We start from the raw sequence: 20,157 nt of genomic DNA, 5'->3' as shown, positions 1-20,157 counted from the left end.
GCTTCAGGATGAAATGGATGGGTCTCAAGCCGAACTACTGTATACATTCTTTTAAAATTCCTTCTTACTCTGCCCTACGGTATTTGTAGGTAAACCAATAAAAATCAAATTGTTTAAGTAATGACAAATTCGCAATCCTGTTTTACGTTGTTGATAGTCTATCTGTAACCTATTGTCTCTTTGAAAGTTACCATTAGAAATCGGAGTTCTGAAAAACACCTTAACTGGCAGAAAAATTGTGACTTCTTACCTTTAAGTAAAAAAATGTGCTGTTACTTTAAAAAATCAGAATTTCACAGTCCAAAACTTTCTAACATGAAAAACTCAGAGACCTATAGCCTGAGTTTAGTTTCTTAGGGCTTACATTAGAAGGGCCATCCTAATTCCAGAAAAAAAATGTAAATGCTTTTCAGGTAGCTTGCATACATTTTTAGATTAAAAACTGATTAATAAATGTCAAAGCTTTGTAGATTCACAGCCAGTGTTTTGAGGGCTTATGTTGAGAAGCTGACAACTAATCAGAAAAGCCCGACTGGAGTGATCAATTACTCAGATCGACATCAGGTGCCTATCACATACACGGACATGGGAATCCTATCTCCCTTAAGTAACGTACTAAAGTCGTGAGTCTAAAACCTTCTAACGTGAAATATGAAAGTACAGCAGTCTGAATATATTAAAACTCCTTCCAAATAATGAATTGACTCTGATGTGTATTCGACACATAAAGGACATTTCTTTTGTTTCAGTTTGATTCCTATTTTTATAATTTGTTTTATATTTTTACAATGACGAATGTGAACCAGATAATTAACTAATACAAAAGTACCCTGGTGCAAAAAATGGTGATGTTCTCATAACAACAAGAAGAAATCATTTTTTGTTCTTTAAGGAACTTTTGGAACTGTCTACATAGATATGGTCATAATTTCTAGAATGTAAACATACTGATCTTTTGAGAAGCGCATCTGTTGTACCCAAGCCGGTTCAGCATCTTTCCCCTAATCCAGAGATTTTCCTCAACTAATGATAACAAAAATTTCCTTTTAAAAACAAGTTTTCGGGGAGCATTTGCCTGTCAGATATCTGCTGTTCCCTCCCCTCAATGAGAACTAACTCTCTCCGGCATTTAGGAAAAAAGGAAGCCCTTAAATAGATTCGAACCATAGGAAAACCAGAAATAGATGCAGCAGACACCTGCTGACGAACAGTGACAAATCCCACTGACACTACAGTGACCCCCAGTTAGTCAAGATTTAATTAAGGGTATAATTAAGTCAGCGGAACAGAACACTAATGAGTGGGTTTTTTTTAATACGGGTAATTACACGTAAAAATACAAAGTGTGGTGGAGACCTAAATATATCATTAAAATGAACAGTATAGAATAACAGACAGAGTGCTAACTATGCCTCGTCTATGGCTGTTAAAAAAAAAAGTTGAATGTGTCTCAGGTTGAATAATACTCAGGCAAGTTTATGTTGGCTCCACGCTGGGAACATTTGTTATTCTAATTTTGCAACAATAAGCGGCTATGTGTATTGAGATCCTGTTTTCAATGCAGATTCCATTGGCTTTGAAGTCTGTCTGCGTTTAGCATTTTGTCCAACTGCAAATGAGCAATTAAGAGACTGTTTGCAAGTATGTGGCTTCCTATGGATCAGCTCATGGAGGTGTCCATCTGAGCTTGGAGACCTGGACAGATGCAGCCGACTGGCGTTATTGACCAATTCAGAATGAGCTTCCATTATGTGAGATCCTCTGATTTGATCTTTGCTTTAGGCATCGACAAAACCCACAGGATTGTGGTCTACTGACTGGGAAATATCCGCGAGGAAGGGTCACTATGACTGAAATAAAATTGGTAACTTTTCGAACATGAAAATGAGGCATTTAGGTCACAAGCGAAAAAAGACTAAAACAACCACATTGTTTGATTGAAAAGCATGCCTGTGGGTTTTAGGACCTGTCCTTCTGCTGGATTGTTTTATCTATGGTACCCCCAACTGGGGGCTTGAAGTCCTTGGCCTCCTTTTATCCATTTATCAAGCAACAAGTGGAAAAGCAGATTCTCTTGCCCGCTGACACTCCTCATTGCACTCTCTCTACAATTCGTGATTCTGAAGCTTTCCTTTAAAAAACTTATTACATTTTCTTCCTGCGGGTACTAAACATCTCTCTCCAGCCTTCTCATTTGTAGTCTAACCTGCACTTTGCAATATTTCAGAGGAAACAAAAAGAACATCTTTATAATCCCATTATTAGCAGGGCCAATGGCCAGATACTGCATCTTTCTACCGAACGCTGGGCTTGATTTTGTCTGAAAAGAGATTGTGATAAGGGGGTCTTGGAAAGTATACATGAAAGTATTTGCAATTTGTTGCACAGCAGTGTCTCTCATGCAAAGACTAAATTCCTATTAGTCCTCATATATGATCCGATTGGTTGCCCAAGATTAACTTCTTATAAATACCAGCATATCTAGGATGTAATGGAAAGTTTCTCCATGTGAAGAATGTGCTTTTGACAAAACTATTGAGGATAAAAAGGCCCACTAATAGAATTTTGACATTTCCTGCAGTGGTGTGAGTACTCACTGAACACCAGGGCAGTGGAACACAAAAGAACTGGAAAGAAAATCCACCTTTTGTTTAGGTAATGAGTTTATAGGGCTCATTCTTTCTTAATGTTTACCATAAAAACGAGCATGATCTCTCTGACAAGGCTGGTATAACAGTGATCAGGCATTATAAAGTCAAAGATTTCATTTATACACACCCCAACCAGAGTTAATAATTAATTAGAGAATACTTGTAAATTAAAGCATATTAGAATTCCTAATATTTCAATGAATATTAAATCTAGGAACATTAGGAGGCAGGGGCTGAGTGCCTTTTGCAGTCTTAGACCCTGTGGCCCAACTTGTTAGAGGACACACAAGGTTAATTCAAGAGACTGGTTCTATTCATCTAGGGAGGAGTTCAATTCATTTGTAACATCTGGACCATTAGACATAATTTTGGGTAGCGTTGTCCGGTGGTTCTTGTTAGGCAAATTACTCATTGGTCTCTGTGTAAAGCATCTTTTTCACGTCCTTCCCCTAAATCACCTCAAACTTTCCCAATACAATAATAAAACAGAGTAAGCCATTTATTGCATCTTCAGCCATTTGCGAGGGAGTGCAAAACAGTTATAAAGTCGAAGCTATTTGGTGATATGTGTCTTACAGAAGCAACGTTCGAACCCAGATGACTGAATATTGCCCTGAGCTCGTCTTACCAGACTGACACACGTTTCATTCCCAACATCCCTTTCACCCCCTTTTTTTTTTTTGGGCAAGGCCGCCCTTATCAAGTTCTGTATGAATGAACAGAAGTGTCTTTCATCCCCCACTTGCCTCCTGGTTCAAAAGGAACTACTGAAATATCAGCCACAGAAATCCAACAGCCTGCCAACGGGCTTGCACACGTCCCGTTCTTAAAGGCACGTGAAAGGTTAGAGAGCTCAGCAAAATTTTTATGTACGGGAGCAGGCCCAAGGAAAACTCACCCGCCATAACCAATTGTGGACAGAGGATCATCTATCAGCAGACAAATGCAGGAACTCCAGAATGTCTCTCCTCAAATGAAATAATATATCTTTGAAAGCCAATGCCCGTTTTAGGCCCGAGGCCCATATATCAAGCCTGAGAGGCTGGTGGAATCGCTCCAGGGCCATTAACCTTCCACCTGTTTCCCCTTGTCCTTCAGGATGAGACCCTGCCCTTGATTTTACGCCCTTCCCCTGTTCATCTTCCGACAGAGTGGAAATGTAAAGCAGCAGGCCTGTGAAATAATTCAAAGGCAATGGACCAGGGGCACGGTTACAAATCTCTGCCACTGGCACTGTGACTTATGCCGGCAGTTTGTCACACATGAGCCAGGTGACCTCTGTGACATAACAGAGAAAAATATCGCCGGAGATCAAAGATGGGATTCAGAGCGCTCTAAGTAACTCTGCTCCACAGGGTGAGCGGGTTATCTGGTGTCCAAGGATTTCCCCTCATACCGATAACATTTGTTCCAGAGAAATGGAAAAGGTAGGCCAGGACTCCCTAATTGAAATCATTTCTGTCAAGAAGTGGGGCCTTTCCTGTAACACCGGGATTAGAATCTCTTTTTTCTTGATAATGCCTTATAGTTGCTATGAATGCCAGAACTAGGCAACATAAATCTACCTAATTTGACCTTAATACAGAGATATTAACAGTGTTTGGAAAAAGGAAAAGTGAGCCCATTTAGAATTTGTCAGGTTGAGAACTTAAAAGCTATCGTTATGAAGATAAAAGAAAGTTTTCCTGAAGTTTATAAATTTTCTAAGTGAAATAAGTAGTTTAGTAAATTTTCTGAGACTTACGCTATTCATTAAAATGAATCCTACATGTTTGGTTATATATTATATGTAAAAACACCCCAATAGTAACTAAAGGATCAATGAGATTGTATGCATGAAGTTACCTTAAAAGTCCAAAGCTTTCTCCCAATGATAACAGAATTTAGGAAAATATAGAATTGCCCATGAACGGCTTAAAAAAAAACAGAGAGGTACACTGGAAGGAAATTAGCAGTTTAAATAGTCTTAAATATGAATTGGAATTTCTAGTTTGTATATATTACTTAAATTATGACTTTCTCCAGTCATTTCCTGCATTCCAGTATTGCCCAGGCCTATGATCTCTTTGGTAGGAGCGTTCAATTTTGAATTTTTCATAAACTAAAAACAACCGCCAGTCTCGGTTCACTGACGGAGATGCGAGCACACCTTAGCTCATTCATTTCCTCCTCTAGGGCAAGGGCCCCACCTGGGCCATAGAGGCATCCTTTGTTCCTCTGTATCCTAGTCTTGCACACACAGCATCTCTTTCCACTCTGCGGGACTTGAGTCGGCCAATTTATGTGTGTTTTCATTCTTTAAGCATGCTGACACTAATGTCAGATTTCCTAGCACGTGGAGATGTTAGAAAATAGAGAATGATCAACTTAAAACAATAATGAGAAAGTTCTGATGTTAAAGTTTGCAGCAATTTTAAAATGCCTGCTTAAATCTTCACAGAAATGTGAGGATACCAACCGCCTTTAGAGAGCCACAGAGTTCCTGACCTGGGACCACGCCTGGGTTTCCAGGGGTGTGAGAAGCCCTCGGACTGCGTGAGAAATCTTCTGTACACGCGTTTTTCTGGGAAGATAAGAGCTCTGATTGGATACTCAAAGGTTGTTTGTAATTCAAAGAAGCCGCTAACAGTGACTGCTAGAGAGCAGAATTTGAGGTCCTAAAATTTTTTATTATCAAACTAGAATCAAAACCTGTGAGAGCCCAAAAGGATCCGAGAGGTCCATCCAGCCGGATCCGCCATCTTGCGGATGAGACAACGAAGGCCGAGCAAGAGGAAGTCACGCGACCAGAATTTATTAAAATGATACTTAGAGGAACTAGAACTCCAGACTCTTGCATCTTAATCTAGGACTCCCTCCACTGTGTGTGATAACGGTATATCCTCTGGCTGTCATTTAAAAGCCAGATTTTGTTTCAAGTCCCTTAAAATAATTTTTCTGTGATGTAGAAACCTAATTATAAGAGATACCTATGTATTTAAAAGAACATAAAGCATTTTATAATTACGGCCTTAAGCATTTGTTGTTACGGGTAAACATTAAAGTACTTTCATTTGTGGATTAAAATTTGCTTTTATAAAAACAGCACTAGAATGATGGATATTATGCCTTGAATTCTTGGTAGGTTTTCTTCCTGAAAAAAAGATGTGTCATATGACAGGGTAGGCCTAATTTTTAAGTAGTTCTGTTGTCCCTGTTTCATTATAAGCACATTTTCAAGCTTCTCTATAAATTAATATTTAATTTGCACACATAAATCCACTGTCTCTCTTACAGTTAAGTATGAGTTAACAGACGCTCCTCTGTAATATTCACAAAAATCTCAAATTGTACAATGCCATCTAATACCAATGAATATGTTTCTACTTGATGTTTGATCATTGCGAATTCTCTATACTTCCAAATCATTAACAAAAATACTAAGCAAAGCATGTCATTCGTCTGTCTGAATTCTTAAGACAAAAGTGAGGCATTTGACATTTCCAGTAAACCACTTCAAACAGTCACTCCTTTTGGAAGGAAATGCTGAACAGCAAAAAAACAAAAACAAAAAAACACGAAAATATGCTCTAATAGTAAATTATCCTAAAATTTTTAATGCGTTAATGTCCTATGATTTAAAACAAATAAAATATGGTTAGCCAGCAGCCAAAAAAAAAAAAAAAAATTCCTGGGCATGAATCACTGCTTACATTCTTTTCCATCCACAAACAACCTCGTTTGGGAAAGTTGCCACATAGTATCGACAGTGACAACAAATGGCATTGTCCCGTGAACATCTGTTTCCGACTCCCACACTGATACTGCGGGCCGAGTACTTAGGACTTAGTTGGTCTTCACAAGTTGCTGAGCCACAAAGGAACTGGAAATCACTGGTACGTTGAGGTTTTATTATTGGAACACAGGAAAACTTTATCATCATGCTGGGAAGTTCTGTATCTTTTGAAATATTGGAACGGGGGTTATGTTAGCACATTAAACCATGCGGAAGACTACTTCTAAAGAAAAGGGAGGAAAAAAATTGTTTCTTGTCTATTATGTCCTTGGAGCGAGGTTCCCACTCAATCTTCATATAACTTCCTCACCCACCCTCAACTGAAAACTGTTTTGCTTTTTAAAGATGTTATTGAGTTTAGTTTCTTGTTGGAATTGAGAAAAACGAATACCAAAGAATGCTAAGCCAAACATGATAAATAAACACTATTGTTTAACAAAAAAAAAAAATCAAATGAAATCAGAAGAGCTTTTATAGACCCTTTTATTTTTTCTAAACTCAAACAACTATGCTTGCATTTTCCAAAAACCTGGCTACAGAGGGCTCATAGACTCCTGACTCTAACGTCCTCACCTCCGCCCAGAATGTTAAAAGGAGGAAGGCAAAGAGCTGCCGGGAGAAAAGCCAGTAGGAGTGGGATAAATGGAGAGGTGGACACATGACACAGACATGGGACTTCTGCCTGTGCAGGTGAACCTGGCTGTAAGGGTCATGGTCTCTGCCAGCCTATCAATAACCAGTCAAGTGCACACGACCAATTTCTGCCATTTTATACCTTTTTTCGATGTGGCATTGACTTCTAACAAAAGCAATCATGGGAGTGAAAGGTATTCACAGCGGTAATTCCAAATTAACGTCTGTTCAAATTATTTGCATACTCCAAATTAATTTGCATATCGCTGAAACAAAGAGGCTTCCCTCTTCTTTTTGTGGTTAAAAATGGGATCACGTATATTAATGAAAGTGCCAGGGGGGATATGCAGTCAACACCTGACCAGTGTGTATTTTTTACACATTTCATTCTAAAAAGACATTGGAACATATTCTGTAAGATACTGTTTACCTTTAACGCTGCACACACTAAACACTCAAAAAATATCTGTTGAACAGATAGCTAAATGAAATAATCACAGAGCTGCCTGGCTGAAAATAGGAAAATAATAAATTTCTACTGGATAGAGATAATCTGAACACTTATTTTGCCTAGAAAATGACCTTTTTACCAGGGCACACATATTGTTTGGGAATAAGTAATTTATGTTTTAAAAAAGAATCTACTTATTACTAAATACCACATCTTAATTTCATATCCTGAAAACCACCAAAAACATGACTATTTAAAAAATCATGACTATCATTACTACTTATGGGAAAATATACCCGAATTTGGGGAAGTTATTTTTTCTTCATTTGATTCTGGTCTATACTGATTAAAAACAAAACAAAAGTACTTGAGATTTGTGTCTCTCTCACTTTTAACTTTATAACCAGTTCTCAAATAATTGCGCTCATAATTAGTTATCAAAAAAGAAAAAAATTTTAATAAACACAATTGGAAATTAGAAGCAGATCTGTAATATTTATGCACAGGAATCCTTTGGTTATAAAAAATGAGACAACATAGAAATGTGTTATATAGGACAACAGTAGCTATGTTTATATTGTCTCTGATGCTTTTCAACTCCCTTTTATCATGACACCAGCTCTTCTCAGGCTCTTGTAAGATGAGTAAGTACGGGCATTTTCCTCCCTTTTTATAGATGAGGCATCCTTCAAGATTGAGTTGATCCAAATGGCACCATTTCTGGAAAGTTTTCCCCGGTGCCCTCTCCATACACGCAGCTCTGCCTGTGTTCCTGCACACGTATCATCTCTATGATACATTCTTTGTAAAGTCTAACTACATGTTCACAAGTCTGTCCCCCAGCCATGCATGGCTTGGGAGCAGGGACCAGGTACATTTATTTACCTTGTATTCCTACTGTTTAGCTTTGTGCCTGGAATATTGAGGGCTCAACATACATTTGCTGCATGATTCAGTCAGGAAACTGTGGCTCAGGGAGCTATGTAAATGCTTTGACCCAAGGCATAGAGCTCAGGTGAAACCGAGACCTGACTCCCAGTCCAGGGCTTTCCACTAGGCACCGCTCCCCTTTCCAACTTCAGCTGCATTAACCGATACTCTGTAGATGTCATCTGATAATAACCAAATAAGTCAACAAAAAGGCAAGCAGTCAGTGCTGATTTTAGTAAGGAAGTAAAGATAAAATTCTTCATCACACCTTGTGTCACCCAGAGGAAACATCAGCCTACCAATTCTACAAACATGCCAGTAAAAGAATTTCCTTGGCCAACAGACAGCATGGAAATGTCCTTTTTGAAAATCCATTAACCCCCTAAATTCATGAGCTTGCTAGAAACATTTCCTATGCCATGGGATACAAGGCTCACTGAGTACTCTTCCCCTTTCTATTTCTGGAATCTTCTTTTGTTCATACTTGCTAATAATAGTGGCAGAGCTGGGGGGTTATTTATAGTCCAGAAAGCAGCAAGACTTGGTGAACACTTTATTCACTTATATTTCCTGTGTTTATTGGTACCTTACCTTTTTGGTAATTAAAAGTGTTCCTCCAAGATTTTATTTAGTAACAAATCACCTGTAAATAGCTTTTCTTTTAATATACGAAAGTCTATATATAGACTTAAAATATTTTCCTCCCATTTCCGATTAACTAAAAACAGATTTCAATGGGGGGGGAATCAACTATGTTTTCTTTCCAAATTTTATATGAAATATTATTATTTGACCTTTAGGTGTTTTGATTAAAAGAATCTCCATGTGATAGATCACGCATTCACAAATCACTCAAATTTTGTCTTTTGACATTGGAGCAAAATTGTTATTATACTTGACCCAAAAGGAATTTATTAAGCAACAGACAAAAACTTAAAAATATATTTGGTTAGAAAGCATAGTATTAAAAAAAAGATGTTTCCTCTTCCCCCGGCCACCTCCTCCCCTCGCAATTGCTTGCTGGAAAACAGTGTCTCTATAAATGGTCCCACCCATTTGAAGCCAATGGTTTTTTCTAGTCTAAGAAGCATCCAAAATCAGAAAGATGAATTTTGCCAGATTTACTTCTGCTATTCAAGGTCAAGACCTTGATTTTTTGATAAGTGAGTTAGACCCTACCCCTTTGTAAGTATTTGCTTGTGAAGACAGTCATATCAAAGATGAACCAATTTCTTCCCCACCTCGAAGACAACAAAAAAGCATACACTCTCAACCTGAACTGGCATTCCATATCATGGGGCCCTTTGTTGCACAGCATCGACTCTTTTAACCACAAAGGCAAACTCAAGATACTCTGTGTGCCTCTTTTTTTTTAATTAACCAACTTTTAAGACCTTCGGAAGAAACTATCCGCTAAACATCACCATTGTCTGTGTCTCGGAGCAGTGGGGTGCTGTAACACAGGTGATCCTGGCTCCTTTGGTCTCACTGAATCAGCTCTGCTTTTCACCACAACTTAACATCCCCTAGAATGGAGACAATTAGGGTTTTTTCTGTACAATAGTCTATTTAGAGAAACAATCAGCAGTTAATTAGAGCATTCAATCTCAAAAGCTCTCTTTTAATAAAAATATATATTTTTTTACTCCTCTGCTCTAAAGCTGATGGAACTAAGAGTCAGGAGAAATGGGAGCAATTAGGCAAACATTTATTTGCCAATTCTCAATATGGGATAATTTAACAACTGGCTTTGCCCTACACTCAAATGTAAGGGACAACCGATTTGGGGCACCGTTGTTGTTTCAAGCGCCATTTCAATGCGTTTTTATGTAATGTTTTGTTTTGTTAACTTAAAGCTAAACAAATACTCCTTACCCCAGAAACCTTGGTAAAATGTTACATCTGTGCAGCAAAGTGCTTTCTGATCTAAGTTAATTATTGACTCAGTAGGGTTTTTTCCCTCCCTCCTGAAGTGAAGTGGGAAAGGACTAAATGCTGTGGAAAAAATCTACCGCAAAAGCACATGAAATAATATTTTGTGGCTATGAAGCTCCTATCTCTGAAAGCGTTCTGTGTGGTAGATTTGAGTTGGAAATTAAAGAACAGTAATCACAATTGTTCTACAAATGAGGTGACATCTCTAAATTCTCATCAGGTAGCCATCTGGGTAAATAATTCCTAACCCAAGAAGAAAATGGCTGAAAAAGACCATCTCATAAAAGGATATGTATCTGGAGAAGTAGGTGGTTTTATTCTCACTTCAAAAAATAAATTCATTTTCACTCTCTCTTACACAGGATGCCAACATGTTTCTACTGTTCCCTACAAATTCTTCCAGAATTCTCCCATGTACTTGAGAGCCTGTACACATAGACGGATACTCTGTGGAACATCCTCGCGGCTCATGTTCATATAACCATCAGGTATCGTGCATTCTCACGGAGCAAAGGCCAGCAACTTAAACCAGTTCCAATTCAACCATATTTATACATTCAACTTTTAGAACAGATTTTCTATTAAATGGTATTAGGCAGAAACAATCCATGAAATCTCCTGACTGATCATTATACTTAAAGGATATGCTTGACTTGTAAACTATTTAGAGATAAAAGCCATAAAACTGTCCAAAATGTGACTTGGATCATAGAATTTGCTAGGCTGGCTTCTCTCTCTGCCTAATTACTCCTCAAACCCCAAATCCACAGAGGGACTCTGCCATCCATTCATTCAACTAAGATATACTCCTTTGATCCCCTGTACCACTTATTTATTCTTATGGATGTTTTTCAGCTTATTGAGGTACAATTGACATAAAATTATAAGATATAGGAAGTAGCCAGTGTGGTGAGTGTACACACATTGTGAGAGGATTCTCTCCTATCTAGTTAATTAAGACATCCATCACCTCACAGATTTATCTTTTTTTTTTTTTTGGTGAGAACATTTTAAGTTCTTCTCCTGCACAACTTATATCAGTCATACTACCTCACAAATAAAAAGCACTTGAGAAATTCACTTCATTTTTCTAGCAATATCGGAAGTAAGCAAAAGTCATTTTTTTAAAACTCTCTCAAAGTCTTTTAAATTTATTTTGAATTTTGAGCTCTTGAGAATAAGTTCTTCATCAAAATGTACTCGAGCATCCCATTTTAAAGCCAACTCGAATCCAGCTTAGAGGTACCCGCTCACAGGGATGTGTATAGTATCGAGACATAATTAGAGATTGTATTTGCCCATGTTCCTCTTTTTTTTGAAGATTGGCACCTGGGCTAACAACTGTTGCCAATCTTTTTTTTTTTTTTTTCCTGCTTTATTTCCCCAACCCCCCCCGTACACAGTTGTATATCTTAGTTGCAGGTCCTTCTAGTTGTGGGATGTGGGACGCCGCCTCAACGTGGCCTGTTGAGCAGTGCCATGTCTGCGCCCAGGATCCGAACCCTGGGCCGCCGCAGCGGAGCGCACGAACTTAACCACTCGGCCACAGAGCCGGCCCCCCATGTTCCTCTTAGTTAGTGACTTAAGAATGTTAATCTTCTTACTTAGATGTGGAAGACAAGACTGGATACATAAAGTCAAGCAGGAAGCGTGAGATTATTTCATAGTTTACTGTATGATTCCTGTTAAGAACAGAAAAAGTGAGTTTCTGCAGTGTGAGGACCCCCAAACTTTTAGAACATGCTTCATAATCTTACCAAAGGAAACCCCTCATCTTTCTTTCCTTTTTTGGATTTTTTTTTTATTTTTCCTTTTTCTCCCCGCAAAGCTCCCCGGTACGTAGTTGCATATTTTTAGTTGTGGGTCTTTCTAGTTGTGACATGTGGGATGCTGCCTCAGCGTGGCTTGATGAGCGGTGCCATGTCCGCACCCAGGATCCAAACTGGCGAAAGAAACCCTGGGCCGCCAAAGCGGAGCATGCAAACTTAACGGCTCAGCCACGGAGCCGGCCCCTGCCTCATCTTTCTAATGATGATCACTGTGAAACCTGCATCTACAGAAAGTACTGCTATTATTGTAGAACATGAATTCTGTCTGAATCCTTCATCAGAACAGAAAGAGAACTTACAGCACTTTCTATTTAAATTTTGATACACATATTAGAAATTTCTTAGGGTAACGAGTGGAGAAGAACTGATGGATGGGATGGTGTTTGGCAGTCGAGGTGAGGTAAGGAGAGGCGGAATGGGTAAGGCAGAATTGCCAGAGAGTGTCCAACATGCTGTAAATGTTAAGCTTAGCTCACGGAAAAATTATGTCTTTAGTCTACAGGCATGACTGTCTTGTCTGTCCCACGGCCAATGAGACATTTTTGTGTGTGTGTGTGAGGAAGACTGGTCCTGAGCTAACATCTGTTGCCAATCTTCCTCTTTTTGCTTGAGGAAGATGGACCCTGAGCCAGCATCCATGCCAGTCTTCCTCTATTTTGTATATGGGATGCTGCCACAGCACGGCTTGATGAGTGGTGGTGCATAGGTCTGTGCCTGGGATCCGAACCTGTGAACCCCAGGCTGCCAAAGCAGAGTGTGCCAACTTAACCACTGTGCCACCAGGGCGGCCTCGAGAAATTGTTTTTATAAAGAAAAGAACCAGGTAAAGATATCTGGGCTTAATATCTATTTTATTCAATGTCGGGAGTCTAAACCTAAATCTGACTAGATCCAGTTTAAAAACAGTGTCATCTATGTAGATTTTTAGCTTTATCCCCACCCCGCTCCTAGCCCAAATGATCCTCTATACGAGAAATATTTTAGCAGAACTACAAATCAGAAGCACTTTTACCTGAAACTAATGAGCTTCAGCTTCAGGAAACTTCCCACATATGGGCACTTTCTACGCTTTTGGGGGATCCAAGCAATTGTATGCACAAGGCCTAATGTTTTTGCAAAATGAGCAAGAGAGAAGATATTTTGCATTCTTTGTCACCGAGAGCTTCCTAAATTGTGTAAGGTCCAGGGTCCACAAAGCCGGAACCAACCTCTGCTGCAGGTGACAATGACGTGGGCTAATAAGTCAACTGGCAACAAGTTTTTTCCAACTGCAAAAATATTACACAAAATAATATCAGGGTTTTTTTTTCCCCAATGCCTAGAAGTAAATTAAGTAAGGTAGTAAGCAGCGGGAAACCAAGTCCTTTTGGAATATTGGGAGATTTAAGAATTATAATAGATAATTGATTCTGGGATGTATGACATATTCATGTTCATCTTTAATTTTGTAGACAAATCTCTGGATTTGTTTTATAATCCAAACGCCGCCCACTGCTCTGCCCTGTGGACAAAGGAGCGTTGGAAAGACTACAGCTCGGTTATCCTGCGTTACCATAGAAAAGAAAGTTGCAAAAAAAGTTCTTAAAAGAGCAACGAAGATAACTAAAGGATTAGAGATAAAGCTTAGAAAGAATATTTAAAACAACTAGCAATTTACAGTCATAAAAATGACCACAGACTAATTGGCTCAATGTCAAGGCATGACTCCAGTTTTGGGTCAAATTCTTCTATAGAATCCATACTCAAGCAAGAACAATACTTTTAAAGTTAACATTCTATGCTTTTATTTTATTTATTCATTTTTTGAGGAAGATTAACCCTGAGCTAACTGCTGCCAATCCTCCTCTTTTTTTGCTGAGGAAGACTGGCCCTGAGCTAACATCCGTGCCTATCTTCCTCTACTTTATGTGTAGGATGCCTGCCACAGCACAGCCTGCCTAGCGGTGCCATGTCCGCACCCAGGATCCGAACCGGCGAACCCCGGACTGCTGAAGCGGAACGTGTGCACCTAACCGCTGCGCCACTGGGCCGGCCCCTGTGCTTTTAAAACAAGGGGTTCAAAGATCCCCTTTTCCTTCAGCTCAGAGCCAGTCTTAGAACGGGACAGCCATGGGGGGCAAGCACTAACTGTGCTCAGCCATCAGTTTCCCGGCGCAGCACGCGGATTGAATTTACAACCTGCTCAGTGTGCGTCAGCATAGGGGTCCGGTCACAACAAGACTCCATCTGAACTCCCGAAATAAGTTTGGACCCTGAATGACAGAATAATTTTAGGTTTTCATGTAGCCGCAACAGAACAAGCAATCCTATAAAAGGTTAGGATCGAGCGAAGGGTAACCTCAGGTTTCAGCTATACTGACCGACTCAGAGTGAAAGACTTTACTGTACATGGGGGATTGAAGTTGCGTGGAAAAGAACGTCCTGGCTGCTGTTAAATCTGAAAGAGATTGCAGGGGACTTGAAGAGTCCTGGCTTTTGGGAAGAGCTTGAGTTCTTTTTTTTTAATTTATTTTTATTTATTTATTTATTATTATTTTTTTTTTCCTTTTTCTCCCCAAAGCCCCCTGGTACCTAGTTGTATGTTCTTAGTTGTGGGTCCTTCTAGTTGTGGCATGTGGGACGCCGCCTCAGCGTGGCTCGACGAGCAGTGCCATGTCTGTGCCCAGGATTCGAACCAACGAAACACTGGGCCGCCTGCAGCACAGCGCACAAACTTAACCACTCGGCCACGGGGCTGGCCCCAGAGCTTGAGTTCTTATCTGCATAGGGTGGTTTAGCTGTGTCCATGTGAATAAAAACAGGGATCAGAATAAAGCAGTGGTTCCAAAGGGGGCATTGAAGGACCAGCTCTGGCATTTGGTTCCATCTGTTCAGGGAGCTTTGTAGAAAATTCACAGGCCTCGCCCCTGGAGATTCTGGGTGCCCTTCTCAACAAATGCTTCTCAATGGCTCAAGCGAAAAACCTGAGTCTTGCTGTCTCCTCTTTTTCTCTCAAAGCCCTTTTTAGTAAATTCTGTTGGCTTTACCTCAACATATCCTAAGGCCATCCACTTCTGTCTCCACTGTTGTGCCCTGGTCTAAGCTTCCACACGTCTCTCTTGGGTGCTGGATCTCCTACTTCCTTTCAACCCATTTCCCACCTGCAGCCAGAGCAACATATTTTAGAATGAGAATTTGGTGAGGTCATTCCATTGCTTGAAATCCCCCTATGGTTTCCTGTTCCAAACAGAATAAAATCCAAGCCCTACATGAGCTGGACCTTGTCAAACTCTTTGACCTTATCAAGAGCCACTTTCCCCCTCAAGCACTGATTTCCATGCACATTGGTTTTCCTTACGTGTCTTGAAAATGCCAAGCTGGTTTCCACCTCAGGGCCTTTGCACTTCCCCTTCCTGTGCCTGGATGGCTGTATCTCCAGAGTTAGCAAGCCTGGTTCTTTCCTGCTATTTAGATTTTAGCTCAAGTATCAAACTCCTCCTATCGGTCTTGTTTAAACCCCTCTAATGGCTCCCTCCCTCCCCATACCCTACTCAATCGTTATTCTATCAGTTCACACTACCTTTATTGCTTTGTTTACCATCTGCTTTCCTCTCAGTAGAATGTCAATAAAAGTGACCCTTGTTGATCTTTTCACTATAGTATCCCCTGGTCTAGAACAGGACTTGGCACATAGTGGGTGTTCAGTTAACATATGTTGAGTGAGTGAATGAACAACTCATCAGGTTGGAGGTGGGACTTGGGTGCAAATAATGTTAAGAGCTGGTATGTGATCACTTCAGGTACACTGGCTTGACAGCCCCCTCAGTGTGTGTGTGTAAACCAGACAGCTGATTTGAGGCCATTAAATCAACGACTATGAAATAAACAGCAATAGATCTGCTTGAAGTTAAAAAACAAACAAACAAACAAATTTTCTGGTCAAAAAGTACGTTATACTGAAGAAATTTTAAAACATCGTGTTGGTTTAAATTGAACACGAAACAAGGACTAAGACCTCAAGGAAATCCATGTCACCAATACCTGGAATTTACCTAGAAGGAAAAGGCGTGTTGGAAGGAATAACAAAGTATATAAAAGATACCGATGATATCCTTCTTTGCAAGATGGACCACGAAGTTTAAGCCATATATAAGAAGGAAAGACTGGAATGCACTTTCGGCTAAATGCCGGGAAACCAGGGGACACCCATACCAAAACCCACGTCATAAAATCCTACAGTCGGCTGGTGTCCTGCGTTGCTATGGTGCATCGCCAGTCCCTCTGGGTCTCCTGTTCTGAACTTCCTTTGGTGGCCTCCCTTTGCCATGAATAAAATCCGCGTCTCTAAGAACCGTACATAAGTGACCCTGCTCACCTGTCCACCTCACCTCTTGCCGCTTCCCCACACAGTCCACCTTCTAGCCACAGGAATTATTCACAGCTCCCCGAAAGCACAAAGCCAGCGCCTCTCTATTTTTGCACCAGCTATTCTTTGCTAGTAATGCCTCGCGACCCCCTCACTCTCACCTGTCCATCTGGTTCACCGCCCCTAGGACCCCTCCACGACTCCCCGTAGGTGTTCCTCCCCCCTAACCTGACCACACTGTCCCCTGCCCCAGGGTAGGCAGCTTGCTCTGCATCCTGGGCAAACCTCTCTCTCTCTGTTTCAGTCATTATTGGACTAATGCCCTGTTTCTCAGGGGTGGGGCTTGTCTGAGAATTAAATTTTATTTTTTTAAATTTTATTTTATTATTTATATATATAAATAAATATAAATTTTATTTTATTATTTATATATATAAATAAATATAAATTATTATTTTATTAAATTTTATTTTTCAGTTCAAGCATAATCTTAACCGTTAGTGTAAGCACAGTCAGGACATTTGGGTGCCTGTCACAAGTGCGTGCACCAGATTTCAGAGTCAAGGTTTGCCGTGGTGTTATTGCTGCATCGGTGCTACGGAGCTCTACGTTAATTGAGAAGGGCAGCCTGGAGGACTTCTCTGCTTCTGTCTCTATCTCCAGCCATTGAGCCTAGTGAGGGACACGCAGTAGGAACTCAATACCTGTTTGAGGAATGAGCTAGTGAACAAGTGAATTCACACATGAAATAAAGAACGGAATCTGCCCTAGTCCTAGCTCACAACTCAGCGTTTACGCCAGCAGTGTGTTAGGGGCAGCTTGAGGGCGGGATTCAACTCAAAGGAAAAGGCTACATCCTGGTGAAAGGCAGGCATACTGTGCCCTGGTCCTTTTCAAAAGCTTAAACCTCAGTTGGATCCACCAAAACATATGACTTCATACGAGTGAAGTTATGTTTTTGAGATTTCAACATTTCATTGATAAAACCATAAAAGCAATCCTCAATGGTCAAATAAAACTCCTCTGAAAAGATTCATAACCACAAATCCCAATATAGGAGTGCAAAATATGAATGCTTTGAAAGCTGGTTATTCCCTAGAAAAGTCAGGGCTGTGTGTTTTCACTGCGAATATCTGACGTGATTTGAATCTAACTTAAACAGCAATATTATTGCCCAAGCATCTTCTCTCCTTAATTTACTTGCCAAACAGATCCAGAAGTTTTTTTTTTTTCCTCCAAAGCTGGAGCAAGAATCAATTAAAATATATCATAACGTGTTAACTAGCTAATACAGCGGTTGACATTCGGGGCATTTCAAGCCTCTGAGTTTTTAGCAGCAGCACTGCTCTTTCATTCCCTCTGTAAGCTCTATAATTGAAAGAATACCGTGAGAGACGCCTTTCATCAGCTCCACGAGGTACGTTTCCTCCTTTGGTAACCGCACAAGGAGAACCTGAAGCACTGCAAGCTCCCCAATTACAGTTGATTAGCGAGTACAAATAACGTGACAGCTTTTCATCACCCAAAGGAAAACTTTTGAAGAATCCTGTTGCCAACACTTCTGCACAAACGCTAATCTATATCATTATTTTACAAGGGGAAATGTAACATTTAGTAAGTTTTTTTTTTTAATTAGGCAATAAGCAAAGCCTCATAGTCATCGCAACTGCAGATCAAAAAGCACGGGGGTGAGGAGAGGATGCGTGTGGTCAAGAAGCGTGGGCAGTGGCTTCAAGGTGGGTAGGATACAGTGGTCAAAAAAAAACAACGGGCCTTAGAATGAGCCAAGGTTTCAGAGAACAGTCTGAAAACAGGATATGGACTCAAAACTCTGTGACATATACTCCCAAGATCTGCCAGGGAGAATTATTTGGGACCCAAAACCTAGGCGTGGTACAGTTATTGTGAGCGTGTCTGTATAAAATCAGGGACACTACTTAAGAAGTCATTTAAGAATATATAGTTAATGTGGCTTAAAAGAGGAGTGTGTCTCCCTCAAGTTGTGAGAGCATTAACTCAACACGTATCCATTGTCTAATGGCTTTCATTCCCATAAAAATGTTTTTAATTTAAGTGAAATAATTATACTGCTCTCCCAGGTAAAGTATTCTGTAAACAGGGCATTTAGAAACGCGATAGGCAATTCACAGGAGGTGGTCCTGCTGTAGACTTTGAAAACCAACACTATGAACCACTGATGAAAGGCCAGTTACATCCATGCTCCCCAAATGGAAGACGGAGACCAGTGCCTCCAAAGGCACGGGGGCCAGGTGACATTCTCCCTTCGCAATGCTCTTATTGCACAATCAAGGGCAGACTTTAGACCTATTGGCCAATTATTCTATCTGTCATGTAAAGAAAAAGCATTCTTACAGACTTAGACACAGGATCATTTTGCTTGTAAAGTTGATCCTGAACGTTGTGTAATCCCAGTGACATTTTTACATATTGAAGATACCATGGTTCTCTTCTAGTTTTCTGAGAGAAACGAACAGCAGCAGTGCCCAGTAGTCCTGTGAACTTCAGATTTCTAATCTTTCTTCTCCAAGTTTTTGGCTGCTGCTTCAGAGGACACTCTATGTGAACAATTCATAGCCTTGGTCCTTGGATGTCAAAAACGGCAATGGAAGATGATGGCCAAGGAGGTTAGAAGCGAAGGAAACATGGGTAACCATTTGTGGGACTGAGCAGAGATGCAGCTAAATGACTGACTTAGAGTTGCCCTGCCGTGCACGGAAATCCTCACAACTATTTGAAGACAAGGATTTTAGAGGTGTCTCTGTACGAGAGTTACGGGGGATCCCACACATTCTCCTTGCCCAGCCAGCAGCCCTTGCTCAGTGAGGCTGAGCTGCTACCCCAATAGAAAACACTGCTGTGTGGAAGTCACCTTGCACAGTGGAAGCACCAGACAGAAGTTCTATCGACTGTCACTGAATGTAGCCCATTTCTAGGGCCCATCTACCCAACTCTTTCTCTTGCCTTCTCTGCCCATCCTCAGACCTGCAGAATTTGGGTTGCCCTCTTTACTCCATTGCATTTTTCCTGAAGCGCAAATGCAGATACAGCTGAGGACAGGGAGTAACAACTATGTGGTCCCCAGACCCCCTACCCCATTCTAGCCCCCGCCCCCCACGCTATACAAAGAAATGCCTGCAGGCACCTCTGAGAAGCCTGGGGCATAAGAAGGGAAGGATGAAAAGCCAGCTGAGTAAGAAAGAGAAAGGGAGTCTGGACAGATAGAAAAGGAGAGCTGGAGGTGAAGTAGAGTGGAGAAAATAAAGACAGTGATGCAGAAGCTCACAGTGTCTCCAGAGAGGCAGGCTGGGGCCCCAGGCTGCTGGCTGGCTGAGCTGAGCCTGGCGTGTGGAGAACCCAGAAGTGCAGAGGGAATTAGGTTTTAAGTATCAGACATTTAAGAAAGCCCCGGCTGCTGGAACAGGTGATGCAGGATGGGTCGTCATTCCCGAGTGTGGGTGGTGTTCCTGGGTTAGAGATTAATGTCTTTAGCGTGAAGAAGAGCTTAAATGCCCAATTTCTATGCAGCCATTCTGCAAATGGATGTTGAGCCCTCCAAGATTTGTACGATTGACTTCCCAAGCTGTGGA

The 20,157-nt window shown here is 40.6% G+C and overlaps 1 protein-coding gene across 7 annotated transcripts in view; it reads right to left on the bottom strand.

Moving 5' to 3' along the window:
• Window positions 1-20,157, bottom strand: part of NR5A2 (nuclear receptor subfamily 5 group A member 2) — a 131,783-nt gene that overhangs the window by 83,160 nt on the left and 28,466 nt on the right. The gene's annotated exons all lie outside the window — the stretch shown is intronic.

This window comes from Equus przewalskii, chromosome 31 (genome assembly GCF_037783145.1).
Source record: "Equus przewalskii isolate Varuska chromosome 31, EquPr2, whole genome shotgun sequence".
Classification (NCBI taxonomy): Eukaryota; Metazoa; Chordata; class Mammalia; order Perissodactyla; family Equidae; genus Equus; species Equus przewalskii.
This window is presented reverse-complemented; position numbering and strand designations above follow the sequence as displayed.